The sequence below is a fragment of the Rhinopithecus roxellana genome, chromosome 12 (genome assembly GCF_007565055.1).
Source record: "Rhinopithecus roxellana isolate Shanxi Qingling chromosome 12, ASM756505v1, whole genome shotgun sequence".
Taxonomy (NCBI): domain Eukaryota; kingdom Metazoa; phylum Chordata; class Mammalia; order Primates; family Cercopithecidae; genus Rhinopithecus; species Rhinopithecus roxellana.
The window spans coordinates 5,936,673-5,951,554 of record NC_044560.1 but is presented as its reverse complement, the minus strand read 5'-3'; the positions used below and the strand labels follow the sequence as shown (position 1 = coordinate 5,951,554).

Below are 14,882 nucleotides of genomic sequence, written 5' to 3'. Positions count from 1 at the left end.
CCATTGGTCCCTTTTACCCAGGGAAGGACTCAAGAAGCCAAATGTGGTAGGAGATGGAGACTCCCAAGCCCTGGCAGACATTACAGCAGCACTAAGCACTTTCAGGACCAGGACCCCAAGGTCCAGCTCTGGAACACCCCTCTCTGCCCTGACTTTGGTTCCTCTATCAGCAGAGGGGCTCCTGGGCCACGGGCTCAAGTCTGAAGTCACCTTAAAGAGAAATCTCTACCTTTCTGTTCTCCTTCGTTGCTGAGGGTTTTGACTTGTATTGAAAAGTTTCTGAAGCTTTCTGCAGCTGGAAAGTCAAAAGCTTTTTTAAAAGCTTGAGTTTCCAACTGCAGAAAGCTTCAGAAACTTTTCAACACACATCTGCAGCTGGAAACACAAGCTTTTAAAAAAACCTCTTGATGGGCCAGGTTCAATGGCTTACACCTGTAATCCCAGCACTTTAGGAGGCCAAGGTAGGCGGATCATGAGATCAGGAGTTTGAGACTATAGCCTGGCCAACATGGTAAAACCCCATCTCTACTAAAAATACAAGAATTAGCCAGATGCAGTGGCACGTGCCTATAGTCCCAGCTACTCAGGAGGTTGAGGCAGGAGAATCGCTTAAACAGGAGGTGGAGGTTGCAGTGAGCTGAGACCATGTCACTGCACTCCAGCCTGAGCGACAGAGCAAAACTCTGTTTTAAAAAAGAAAAAAAAAGACCAGGCGGGAGGATCACGATGTCAGGAAATCGAGACCATCCTGGCCAACACTGTGAAACCCCGTCTCTACTAAAAATACAAAAAGTTAGCCGGGCGTGGTGGCAGGCGCCTGTAGGCCCAGCTGCTCGGGAGGCTGAGGCAGGAGAATGGTGCGAACCTGGGAGGCGGAGGTTGCAGTGAGCCGAGATCGTGCCCCTGCACTCCAGCCTGGGCGACAGAGCGAGACTCCATCTCAAAAAAAAAGAAAAAAGCTCTGACTTAATGGAAAGCTTGTTGACTTTTGGGAGTTGTGTCTGGGATCTAGGCTTGAGCAGTGAGGACGCAGAGCTCATCGTCAGCACAGCGTGCTCTGAGTCTCTGTTAGGTGTTCTGATGCCAAGAGAGGCCTTTTGCCATGTGGGCATGAAGGAAAAAGTTACTTCCCAAGAGAGGGCCAAGGGCGCCTTTGCATCACAAACCAATCCCAGCATAAATGTGTGTGGGTGGGAGGGTTGGGGTTATGGTGTGTCCTAGGAGCACAGTGACATACCTCCTCCTGCCACACGCCATGTCAGCCGTGAGGTGGGCGTTGGAGTGGGGTGACTGAGATCACCCATCGTGACAACAGTGGTGATTTGTCTCCAGAACAGGAGCTGCCATGATTTGATGCAGGCTAAGGTGTGCTGTGGTGAGTTGGTGGCATACGTGCTGCGTTAGGTGAAGTGATCCCACCCAGCCCTAGAGGCTTCCCTGCTACACGTTGTGTTTCAGAGGTCTAGGTCCATCTGGCACTCAAGTTGTGTGTTAAATGGAAAAGGAAGCTCTGGCTCTCCTCTGGGGAGTTAGCCCCATCATCTTTCCAAATTCCCTTTGGGGTAGGGAGCAGCTTCCTAGTCTCTAGACAGCGACCCCCTTGTGCCCCCTGTGGGCCCCACATGCATAGCAGCCTGCATGGGGTGGCGCTGCCAGTCCCACACTTCCTGGGCCTCTTGAGGGAGAGCCAGCTGTCCTCTGTAAAGAACCTTTGAGGAGACTTAGATACGGACCAGGAGAGAATCCTCGGAGCCCATATGTCACAGTCACGGATTCAGAGACCTTGGCTGTTTCCATAAATTACACCCCAACCCCTGGTGGTTCCCGTCATGTGTGTTTTCTCAGCTGCAGTGTGCCTGTTGATGTGAGGAACCCAGAACAGTCTCTTGGAAACCCCTGGAACCACAGAGCTGTGGTGGTCAGAGAGCCTCACACATTTGCCTGTCCGTAAAGTGTGGGCTGCATGACCCTCCTTTCCCCGGTCGCAGCTGCATGGGAGGCTGTGTGGGGCGGGCAATGGAGCTGGGCTCTTGCCTGTGGAAACTGACCAGAATTAAGTGGTCAGAAACAGGCCTGCAGAGACTCTGGAGGGTTCTTCCTTTGTGTTCTGTTGGCAGCAGTTTTCCTTCCCATCTTGTGGTTCTCTTCCTCCCCCCGTGTCCCTTCATGCGAGCCAGCCGTCTTCGATCCACAGCATCTGAGAGCTGTTCTGGAGTTGGGCTGGTTCTCCTGGGTCAGAATGCAGCCGTCATGAGGGAACTGTGTGGCATTTGCCCTTTAGAGCTGCTAGGATAAGCTGCGAGGTTTGGCCCCACTTAAAGTAGAAAATTATGTGGCTGTTTTCCACGTTGCTCTACCCCTTTGGCACCTGTTATTCTCCCCCAGCAGACTGCATCTTCACTGCTGGCAGTTAGCTCCATGAGCCTCGTCTCACAGCCCAGGGCTTAGAGGTTCATTCTGTAGGCCTCACTTCCTCTGCTGGTTCCTCTCCTTTCCTCGAGGCTCACCATGAAGCCCTGTCCTTAGGCTTTTGTATTAGTCTGCTGTGGTTGCCGTGACAGAATACATAGACCGGGTGGCTTTAGCAACAGAGCTTATTTTCTTACACTTCTGGAAGTTGGAAGTCCAAGACCAAAGTTCAGTAGGGTTGGTTCTCCTGAGGCCTCTCTCCTTGGCTGTAGATGCCATCTTGTCCCTTTGTCTTCCTGTGGTCTTCCTTCTGTGGGTGTCTGTGTCCTCATCTCTTCTTATAAGGACACCGGTCAGATTGGATTAGGGCTCACTCCATCTCATTTTAACATAATCACCTCTTGGAAGAGCCTATCTCCAGATAAAGTCACATTGAGAGGCCCTGGGGGTTAGAACTTCAACACAGGAATTTGAGGGAGGACACAGTTCAGCCGATGCAGTTGCATAAAGATAGCTGCAGTCTCTCACCTTCCTTTCCGTAGCTTCTTTGCTGGAAGGCTCTGTGAAAGAATGGCTCTGGCCACATGTTTGAGACAAGAGCACAACGAAGCAGAGGCCTGGTTTGCGGGCTTGCCTGAACTTTTCTAAGATATTTGCCTTAGGTTAAGTCCAACATTCAGGTGAAAGATGAGGCAGCCCGCGTCTTGAAGAGGGTACGGTACTGTAATTGTGTTTTTGTGCTTTGAAGTGTAATTTTTGTTTCTGCTCCTTTTATTAAAGGTAATACAGTGACAAAATTAAGTACCCTTTCTCTTCCTTTCTTCATATTGAGGAATTTTAAAATTCAGCTTGCAGAAATGGATTATACATGATAATTTGCTGTGCATCCATAAAATCCATAAAATATAAGAAGCAGTGTTGTTAGAGTAGCTATTCTCATTTCCTGGCAGTCATTACATGCTTCCAATACAAAAACATTTTTCTCCTAGCTATCTTTTCTGAGCTCAAAAATGGATTTCCCTCCAGCCCCTGTCATTCAGTTATCACCTCGGGAAATGCACAGATGTAACTGATGATCCCTTTCAAACGTCCTGCGGCAGGCCTCGCTCTCTCCTTCATCGTTCGTCCCGCTCCCGTCATTAAATGTTACATCGCTGATGTATATTTTATAGGGTGACCCTGACGGATGTCACTTTGATGCTGTGCAGGGATAATAAGATCGCACATATAATGAAAGACCAATAAATAGAAAAATGTTGACGAGATAGAGAATGGTAGTTTGAACAGTTTTATGGCTTTCGTTTTTTCTTTCGTCTCCCCCTTTGCGGGTAGAATTGTGGTTTTGTTACAGGAACTAGAAAACATCAAGAAAGGTGAGGTGGCGATAGAACCAACAGCAGTGAAATCCCGCCTGCCCTGTGTCTGAACTCTAATAAAATGAATTCAAGAAATAATGAAGTGTTCAGCTTGTGGGAAAGAAAAGTGATGTCAACAAATGAATTCTTAAGGGTTTGGGAGGCTCTGCTGAGAAAACAAGATTTTTCTGGTATTAGCATTATTACACTTAAAATATTTACAGCCTGTATTTAAACAAACAGTTCAGTAAAACAAGAAATAAACCTCCAAGAAGTTTAGAAATAAAAACCTCCAAGGGGGCCCTCGTGTATGGGTTCCATGTAAGTGAAATCGTGTCAGAACTGCCCAGGGCTTCCAGGCCAGAAACCGGGGTGATTCCCCACCTGTGGTGGGAGTCTTTCAGCTCAGCCTGGGCTTTAGACTGTTTTGCAGTGGTCTCAATCTTTGCCATCAAATGAGTGGTTTCTAAATCTGTTATTTATTTTTAAATTATTTTAATTACTATTACTTTTTGGTTAAGTTGGAAGTTAGGAAGCCACTGTCAGCCCTTCCTCAGTCAGCAGCTTTATTTACAAACAAGCAAGCAAACGAATAGTTATCTATTGCTTGATCAATGAATATAATTTTTTTTAATAGATCTACTTGCAGTGGGTAGCAATAAGGTCATAGAGGTTCAGCAGACCCACCCTGGGATCCCTCCAACACCTGTATGGTTTTGAGCCACAGTTCAGAGCCACTGATTTAAATACATACTTCTAGCTGGAAGCAGTTTGGAAAGATGCTTTGTATAGTAGGTGTATGCAAACATCTTTTTGGGGGCAGAGCCCATATCTCTTTAGGGACTCTGCCTTGTCTACACTCAGGCATCACTGCTTTTAGATCAAGAGGCAGGTGAAGGTCATTTATTGGCACATTTCTGGGACATATGTCGCCTAGAGCCAAAAGTAGGCCAGAGGGCTTCTCCTGTATCACAAGCTGGTGGGTGGTGTGAGGTATGGTGAGTAGGTAGTGAGGTGGGGAGAGTTCATGGTTGTAGGCTCCCAGTGTCTGTCTCATGTCGTCATAGAGGTTGTTCTCGGTACAGGAAGCAGAAAGCGTTTCTATAGACATGTGCATAATTCTAAATCTTCACTTATGGCTACCAAATGTGCTTCTGATTTGGATGCGCCTGAAGTTGCTTCAAGCAGGTGCAGTTCTGTAGTCCATGGGTGCTGGGGTGGGGGCTCTACCCTGAGCTGGGAAGGCTGGCGTCCTGTTGTTATCAGGATGCACAGGGATCTTTTGTGTTCTTCAGCCGTAACTGCCGAAAGTCCAGGTTAAGATGCTATTGCGTTGAACTCGAGATTCCAGAGATCAAAGATAACCCAAATTTGCGCCACTCGCTTAAAAAAATCTAGATGGCTATTTCCTGTTAGTGCATTAAACCATGATTGTCAGACTTTTTAGAGCAGCAGCACAGCAGAGTCTAAGGTTAAGGGCGTTTAGACTTCATTGAAACTGAACTTGGCCACATGGCTTCATGTCACTGTGCCTCAGTTGCCTCATTTGTAAAGCAGGGAAAATGAAAGTGTATCTATTTGGGTGTCTATGAAGATAAAATATAAATAAAGATAAAGTATATATAAAAGATAAAATGTATTAAGATATAAAAAGATATGGCTAGCTTAGTTATCATTGTAGATTTCATAGCCAAGTAAAAGGTTGTTTGCTTGTTTGTTTGTAAATAAAGCTGCTGAGTCAGGAAGCATTTTCAGGGGCTTCCGAAGCCACCAGTCAATGATACTCACCTTCAGAGCAGCCACTTCCAAACGTCGGCACATGGATTGCGTTTTTACTGGCCCATGAGAAATAAATGTAGCCATTTTTCATAACAGTAAATGTAATCAACGAACTTTTTTTGTTTACCTTTTTGGAGATAAAATGTCGTTTACAAAATAATGATGAGATCAGGAGGCAGTTACTTCTAATGACCTTACTTGGCAAAATAAAGTGATAATTCGGTATCCATTTCTCAAAAGTTTTATGCTTTTAATTTCAGGTGAATTTTAATTCTCCGAAAATAATCATTTCATCAGATGTTTACTGAATACCTATTCAAGATGTTGTCCTAGACCTATGGGGTACTCCCACATGAAATGAGCACGTACTTCGGCAAGTTGGGTGGGCCCATGTGTGGTTACAATTCAGGGAAGCCTGTATGTGCCAGCACAGAGGCAGGAATGAAAAGGTGTAGGAGTGAAAACAGTATGATGCCGTCCAGTGGTGGGGGAGTGGAGTGAAGGGACGGCTTCATGGAGAAGAAGGCAGCAAATGTAATGAATTGAGTTCTGAGTGATGAGGAGGACTAGGGCCTGGACATGGAGGAAGTGGGGGTGTATGGGGCTCGGGGGCTCACCCCACAGGCAGGAGAGCACTGAGGAACAGAAAACTGGCCATTGTGTTTGACGTAAGCCAAAGGCCATGAGGCCGGGGAATATGGTGGAAAGGTCTTCCAGCAACACAGAGAAAGGCTCAGAAGAAGTAGTCAAACAGCTGGGCCTTTGTTCCTTAGGCCCTGAGGAACCTTTGACAGTTTGGAGAAGAAGTGGCAAGGTACTAGCGGGGCTTTGCTAAGACTCAGTAGTCTGTATGCGGCAGGGGAGGGCCGGCCCAGGAAAAGCTGTGGCAGGACCTCAGGTCCAGACGTCTGAGTGGAGGTGGGGCCAGGGTGGGATCAGCAAGTGACTGAGCTCATCAACCAGAACAACACAGAGCTTAGGAAATCTCATTACAGTGTTCAGTGTTGGCAAAAATATTGAGCTCTTTCTTTCAGTTCCTTTGCACTGTACAAATGTAGTGGTAATAATTGTAAAAAAAAAAAATTTTAACTGATTTTTTTTTAATGTTTTGAAAAGGTGCCTGGGTAGGGAATGTCTCTGTGAGTGTCTTAGACTGGCCCCACCTATTTACAAGTTAAACCCACAAGACCTTCACGTACTTCCCTCCCTTTCCTTTGCCTTTCCCCAGAAGAGGATCTGGAGGTGGCACCGAGGGACTGCCTTGCCTGGAGGCAGCTGCCTCCTCACTGTGGGCTTCCTCGTGGGTGGTGGTTTAGATCAGAGCCCTTCAGCCTCTTGAACGTAGGAGGCTGAGATTTCAGAATGCCACTTCTCTGCATGTGCCTTCAAGCAGATCATCATTTTCCCTGCTGCACTCGGAGACCACAGAGGTGATATTTAACGATTAGCAGCAGAGCCCGCTGACAGTGCCAGGCTCCTTTAGGGATTAGAGGATTTGGTTGGTTAACAAAAGAAGGAGCCCAGGAGAACAGTGCTTTAATTACCAGAGTTGTTACTGGAAGACAACCAGTTGCCTGCTGGAAAAAGATCTGTAGAAGGTGGCTGCTCCTGAATATCGCTGTTGGTTCTGCCCAGTGCCCGGCTTCTCACCTCAGATGTTCTGAACAGTTGTCAGATCCAGCCCTTGAATCGTTGGGGAGGGAAAGGAAAGAACGACTTGCTTAGGATTCCATGCCAGGAAATTTTCCAGCTCCGCTCAGCAGCAGCATTGGAGCACTCCCGTTAGAGCAGCTCTTCAGGGCACAGCGTTGCATACCGACTCCCTAGGACCGGCTCTCAGGGCTAGAGCTCTTTCCTCATGGCCTGGCTCACTCTCTGGGCCGCTCTCTGGACCCGGATTTAGGAAGCAGCTCTACACCGTGTTTCTTTCTCCCTCTCTGCCCCTACATAATTTCAGGCCTTGTTTTTTATTATCTGTTGCTTGCTGGGATTTCTCCCTGAAAAAACATATCTTAATAAAAAGTTTTAGATCTCTCCACTTCATCTAGTAAGGAAGAGGTGGATTTCTTCATGCCTTTTGCATGGACGACCAAAGAAGGAGCCAGATGATAACTGTGGGGCATTTTTTCAAACAGAAGTTTTAGCAGGGGAACAACATTCTGATTCTGATTGCACTTTAGCACAGAGTTAAGGCATTGTATAGAGATTATTTAGCTGCTCCTTCTGTATTCATGTTAAAATATTTGTTTAGCCGTAGGAACAGATAATCATGTGTCTTAAAGAATTAAAATGATTTCTTCTAAATGCTTACTTTTTAAAACTCTGAGATGGGATCAGTTGTGTACAAGGATGTGCACTCAGTAGCCCTGACCCTGGTGGCTCCTGTCCCATCACATAACTACAGTCTGCTCAGCTGACAGTGGCAGGGGGTCTTTGAGGACCTGTGAAATAGCTTCAGAAGGAAGCTGTGTTTATAACCCTGTTATCCACGAGAAGCTTCCAGGCCTACCTCCTGATCCCTCATCTCTCAGACTGTCCCCTCCTTGTTAGTGGGCGATGAGTGGCCCAGAAAGGGTGCCCATTGGAAACTTTGGTGGTGAAAAAGAAAGGAACTGCAGCTACCCTCACTAGTGGCACAAGGCCGGAGCCTGGGCACATGCGACACTGCAGGGGTCTGGTTTAGATGCCTGCCTGCCTACATCTCCCCTTTGCCTGCCTGCATCTCCCCTCTGTCTCTGTGGACAAGGAGGCAGGAAACTGGTGTTCCAGGGCCTTCCTTAACATAGCTGTAAGGCCAGCAGTCCTCATCATTCTTTGCTGTTGGTCATAAAACCGTGTTGTGACAATGGAAGATTCTCACTGCTCACCATGCACTGAATTGAAAGGGAGTGTGTATATGGTTATTTACAAAGGACCGAGTCCTTCTTTGGCTTAATTTAAAACACACACACACACACACGCACACGCATGCACGCACACAAGACCTGATGGTAGGTGGCAGGCTGCAGACACCCCGGATGCCATGTGTGGGGGTCCCCAGGCCTCATCTTCTATTGCACTCCCTCCTCTTCCTCAGGGAGTGTCCACACTTCTTGGGTGATGTGGTAATAATGATATAATTACCAAAAAAAGTGGGACTCAATCTTGGGTATACCCTTATGCTCCTAATATGAGACAGCAGAAACCATTGATTTAACCTTCTCCTCCCTCCACGTCAGCCTCTCAGAGGATCTTGTCTGAGGAGTTTGTGCTGGGCTTGGGCAGAAGAGAAGCTGGGCCCCATACTGGAAACAGGCATGCTTGCTACGAATGAGCCTTTTATATTCAAAATGCTTCCAGTGCCTTCCTCTTCAATAATCTGCTCTACTTTTGCACTCCCCCATGCCCCTAAAGAGAGAAAACATGTAGTTTATCTTACTTTAAAAAAAAAAGAATTATTTTTTTTAATTGGGCAGGACAGGCTGCAGGTTCTCTTCCCATAGCATTCCAGTGCCTGTGGGAAATTAAATAGCATTTGTGTTGGTGGATAGTGTTTCACTTTACCACATGCGTGCAGGTAAATTGACCTGTTGGAAAGCCTGGAAGGAGACCTTGCTCACATCTGTGCACACACGCACATACACAGGGGCACCCACTTGGCCCCTGCATTGGGTCACCTATCGCTTAGCCAAGGTAAAGCAAAACTGGGCCTGGCCAGAACGGCAGAACCAGTATTAATACCTGAAATGGGTACAGGCAGCCTCTAGGAGGTAGGCAGCCCCAGCCCCTGTTGCTCCAGCCCAGATTGTCCAGGCAGCAGAGGGAGCTCTTAAAGACCTGCGCTGATGTCTTATGTTGTATGTGTGAACTTGATAGACTTGGCAGCCTAACCCTGGAGGGGCAGAAGTAAAGTGGTGGCTAAGGAGGAGAAAGTGGTCTGAGCCCAGCAGGCCCCCGGATGGCAGGAGCCGCTACTGTTGAGCTGTCCCCCACTAGGCCCAGAGTCAGCTGACTGCGTCCTTAGCTTTTTCTTTCTCTCCTGAGGCCCTTCACCCAGATTGCCTGGTGCCAGGCAGCTTACTACTTCTCTCTCTCTTCTTCCATGTGTGGCACTCGCTTCCCCTTGTTTTTCTTTTTATGGGAAATTAAAGGAACCTAATGGTGCCTATTTTCTTAATTCTGTCTTAGTGTATAGCCTGGAAAGCTACCTCTGCTGGGAAGAGACTCCTAAGTCCAGGAGCCAAGCTCCTGTCATTGCCAATGGCTTTTTGCATATGACCTGTGGGAAAAATTTAGCCCCCCACCGCCAATAAAAAAAGGAAAGGCGAGAGAATCTGCTAAATATAGCCCAGTGGATTTGAGCACTTCTCTTGGCAAGAGCTGCAGCCAGTAACTGTCAGTTGGAGATGACTTCGCCCCCTTCCTTTCCCATTTCTGCCCAGGCACTAAACCAGTTGAGTTCTTCATGCTGTGTGCAATTATAGCACCGGGACATAAGATATGTTGACTGTGAGACCTTGTTGTGAGATGAGGTGAGAGCATCGGGAGCAAAATGATCATTATAGGCCATTCATGTCGACAACATTTATACCTCTGTGTTTGCTTGCAAGCAAAATCAGGAGCTAATTTGCAAGGCTGCCTTTGTGGAGCTGCCTTTTGATTAATGATTGCCTGTGTTAATGTTTCAGTAAGCTATTGATTTCTGCAACAGCTTTTGTTCCCTGAATTTATGTGCAGCAGGTCTCTGCAGCACACACTATGCATGTTTGATTAAAGTTCAATTGACTTCATTCCTGGCGAGGCCTCTAGCTGCTTCATTCCCTATTTGTAGAACCAGAGCTTTCCCCAACATGTTCTTTTGTTTGTGCTCAAGACCTTGCCACCCATGCAGTCACCAATATGCCATTTCCAATCCTAGACTCGCTCCATTCCAGTGTTGAATCCCTTGGTAGACATAACAGTGGTTGAGAGGCAGCTAATAAAACCTGGCCTGGATTTGTTGTTGTTTTTCGTCAGCTTTATTGACGTAAAATTGGTATGCCTGTCAAGTGTGGTATGAGTACCATAAAAATGCACCCACTTTAAGTACACAGTTTCGTGAGATTTGACCGCTGTATACATTTGTGTCAGTGACACCACATTCAACTTACGGAGCATTTTCTTCACACCCTGGAATGCTTGCCTGAGTTCTTTTAGTTTCTTGTCCCCCACCCTCCAGGCTCTCGGCAGCCACTAGTTTGGTTTTTGTGATTTCTGGAAAGGAGTCATGCAGCACCCACCATCCCTGTCTGCCTGCTTTCATGCCGCATGGTGTCGTTGAGAGTCACCCATGTCATTGCATGTGTCATTGGTCTGTGCCTTTTAATTCCCAAGTCGTAGTCCAGTGAATGTGGGGATACCATTATTTGTTTATCCATTCTCCTGCTCGTGGGCCTTTAGGTCATTTCCAGTTTGGACTGTTAAGAATAGTTTCTGGCTGGGTACGGTGGCTCACGCCTGTAATCCCAGCACTTTGGGAGGCTGAGACGGGCGGATCACGAGGTCAGGAGATCGAGACCATCCTGGCGAACATGGTAAAACCCTGTCTCTACTAAAAATACAAAAAAAAATTAGCTGGGCGTGGTGGCGGGCGCCTGTAGTCCCAGCTACTCAGGAGGCTGAGACAGGAGAATGGCGTGAACCCAGGGGGGCAGAGCTTGCAGTGAGCGGAGATTGTGTCACTGCACTCCAGCCTGGGCAACAGAGTGAGACTCCATTTCCAAAAAAAAAGAATAGTTTCTATGAATGGATCCAGGAAAGTCTTTGTGTGAGAATTTTTTTTTTCTTTTGAGTAAATAAGAGAAGAATTGCTGGGTTTTTGGTAGATATCATTGTTTGAGCATTCTGTATTTCCACCAGCAGTGTATGACAGTTCTGGTCAGTCCGTCACCTTCCTGAATTGTAAGTTTACCACTCTTACCACCTGTGACTTCACTGCTGTGGAGGACAGTCCTTTTGTCTGGTCATTTTCATCCTTGGCACTCAGATGGTGAAACCTATTCTGGACTCTGCTACTTCTTTAAGGGGTGTCACTTAAGTGTCAACAAAAAGTTGATGTTGATTTCAATGTTAGATTTCTTTCTTTTGTCTTGATTTTTTTCACTTGTTGGCAGAGAACAGTGGTGCCAGGAGCAAAGGTTTGAAAGTTGAGCCTTTTTTCTGTCTAGCATAGGGCAGTTTCTTACCTCACTGAACTCTGACTTCTTGTTTTTAAGTCTTATTTTTTTTTAAAGAGCTGGGCTCTCGCCCTGTTGCCCAGGCTGGAGGGCAGTGAGTGGCACAGTCGTAGCTCACTGCAGCTTAGCCGTGAGCTACGTAGCTCAGCCTCCTGGGCTCAAGTGATCCTCCTGCCTCAGCTTCCTCAATAGCTGGTATTACAGGCACACACCACCATGCTGGGCTAGTTTTTTCAACTTTTTTGTAGAGATTGTTGCCCAGGCTCGTCTTGAACTCCTGGCCTCAAGCAATCCTCCTGCCTTGGTCTCCCAAGTAGCTGGGACTGCTGGTACACACTACCATGTCCAGCTAATTTTTTTTTCTTTTCTTTTCTTTTTTCTTTTTTTTTTTTTTTTTTTTTTTGAGGTTGGGGACTAAGTCTCACTATGTTGCCCAGGCTGGTCTTGAACTCCTGGCCTCAAGTGATTCTCCTGCCTCACCCTCCCAAAGTACTGGTATTACAGGTGTAAATTGCTGCGCCTGGCTTCTTCCCTTAACCTGGGATCTGCAGGTTACTATCTTTTAAAGCCATTTCAAAACATACGTATTTGATAAATAGAAATAATTGATTATAACTGTGTGTAGCAATATTGCATTATAGACAAATGCTATTTAAAAAGGTCAGGTTGCTGCTTTCTGACAGCCTTCAGGTAAGACTCGGAGGTACGGCAGAAGCTCAGGTACCACCTTCTTACTTGATTTTTCTCTCCCATTTTTGTTCCCTTTTGTCTCTAATAGCTTTGCATTTCTTCTTACATCCCAAGGTTTTTTTTTTTTTTTTTCTTTTGAGGCATGATATCGGCTCACTGCAAGCTCCACCTCCTGGGTTCACGCCATTCTCTTGTCTCAGCCTCCTGAGTAGCTGGGAATACAGGCGCCCGCCACCACGCCCGGCTAATTTGTTGTATTTTTTTAGTAGAGACGGGATTTCACCGTGTTAGCCAGGATGGTCTCGATCTCCTGACCTCGTGATCCGCCCGTCTCAGCCTCCCAAAGTGCTGGGATTACAGGCTTGAGCCACCGCGCCCGGCCACACCCCAAGCTGTTATCATTGAGTAGCTCCTAAAATGACTTGAACTGAGGAAGTAGAAGGAACCACTGTGAGATTTTTCTCATGCTTCTTTCAAGCTCTGGAATGGGCTGTGACTTACCACAGCACCATTTACCCTTTGGAGCTCATGAAGCACGACACTTGGACAGAGTATTGGAGTGGGACTGCTCCCTGCCTTGACTTCTCTTCTGTATTTTCTCAGAGGAAAACCAGACACAGGTCAGCGTTTATGTCAGCAGTGATCTTATAATCCCCTAGCAGGATTTACGAATCTTCCCTCTAGCCAACACCTAGGAGCAGTATAGATAAATGCATTTCCAAGTCTGGAAAGTGGGAAGTGAAAAGAGCCAGGAGGTTCACAGATGATGACCTTAGGGGCCAGGATGCTCATCCCCACTGGGACAGTTACAGCCCGCATTCCTAGACTAACATGGGAGAGAGAAGCCAGTCAGCAATTCCAACGGCAGTATCTGCATTTCCCCTTATCATTCAGTTCCCATCTCATGGAACTGAGGGGTGGGCGCATGCACATACATGTAGGAACATGAGTGTGCTGGTCTCGAGGTCGCTCCCTGGCCCCGCTGGCCTGGGGTTATGCTTCATCTGCTAGGTGTTGGTGATCAGGAGTTATTTGTTAAGCGTTAAGTGCTTGAGGAGGTTGAGACACATCCAGTGCTCCAGGAGATCCATGTGATGGGCTTTATAGGCCAGTCAGCCCTCCTTCAAGGCATTCCAGCCCTCCTTTAGAAAAATGCCCAGGCATAAGATGCAGCTGTGGGCAGTCAAGTATTAAATGCACAGGCACCCCCTGCCTTGCGGAAGCCACTCCCCCACCTAAAATCTGCCCACTTCTCTTGTCACTATGTTCTGAGGCCGTTTCCTCTGGGGGTGTTTTGGATGAAACCTGGTCTGATTGGGTGAGTTTGTCACGTGGCAGCTACATGTCTTTATTTGGTTTGTCTATTTTAGTCCTTCCAACACTAGTCTTTTCACCGCACCGCCCCCCCCCCCCCCCCACTTTCCCCTCTCTCTTTTTGGCTCCTCCATTCACAAGACAGTATTTGATGAGGCAAAGTGGGGGTGCAGGTACCTCCAAGACAACTCCCAGCATCTAGTCGCCAAGCTAATAGACTTTCTACAGTGTTGATTTAATTAGAGGGGAACTGGGTGCTCTGTGCTGTCTCACTTGACTGTGATTTTTATTTTATTTTTTTAGTTTTAGGTAAAGAGACTTTATCTTGAATGTTTAAAAAATCGTCTTTTGAGTGTAGGGTGAGGCGGCAGCCTGCAGCGCTCTGAGGGCTGGGAGTGCCCAAAGTGCCCTTTCTTTAAAAAGCTTACGTTTGCTGTATTTCCAAAAAGATGTCTTGCTTTTGTTTCTGCTGGGCCATGAAAAGACCTTGGATGTGTGACATTTCACCTTTGCATCAGCACCGCTGTGTCTGTCCTCCTGTAGTCTTTCTTTGTCAACACAGTCTTTCTTTGCCAAGCCCAGTCCTTGCCTCTGGACATCGTGCCGGCATGTCAGATGTGGGCCTTCAGATGGAGCCGGCTGGAGGCTGTGGAGCAGTTTCCTGAGCGCGAGGTCTCTGTTCTTCCCGACCTGCTTGGCCCTGATTCCTCACCACCTGGGCAGTTTGCTTTGGTTGGTTGGTTGTTTCCGGGGGAGTCTTAACTGGCTGGGCATTTCCTTCTCACACCTGTGTGATTTCACTGGCATTATTGTAAAGAAAGCATCACTGTGTTCACACACATGCACAGACTGACATGTACACACAGCTAAGTAAGCTCCTCGTGGGCAGGAATCTTCTCTCCTTTTCGTCTATTGTGGATGATGTACCTCCCATGTGTACAACAGTGGTGGGGTCTGACATAGCAGACACCCAACAAGTACTTGTTCTTGGTGTCTGGAGGTCAAGCTGTGCTGGACTGAGGAGGCAGACCCCATTCATGCAGTCCATGGGCAGCTCAGTGGCTGTTTCTTGGACAAGCCCAGTTCTTCTCCCCACTCCAAGAGCGACTGGTCTTCATTCTCATCTCTGGTGCGGCTGTTA

At 47.2% G+C, this 14,882-nt stretch overlaps 1 protein-coding gene across 2 annotated transcripts in view; it reads left to right on the top strand.

The window, feature by feature from the left end:
* The window catches only part of RERE (arginine-glutamic acid dipeptide repeats), a 72,346-nt gene that overhangs the window by 43,857 nt on the left and 13,607 nt on the right, over nucleotides 1-14,882 (top strand). The window lies entirely within an intron of this gene.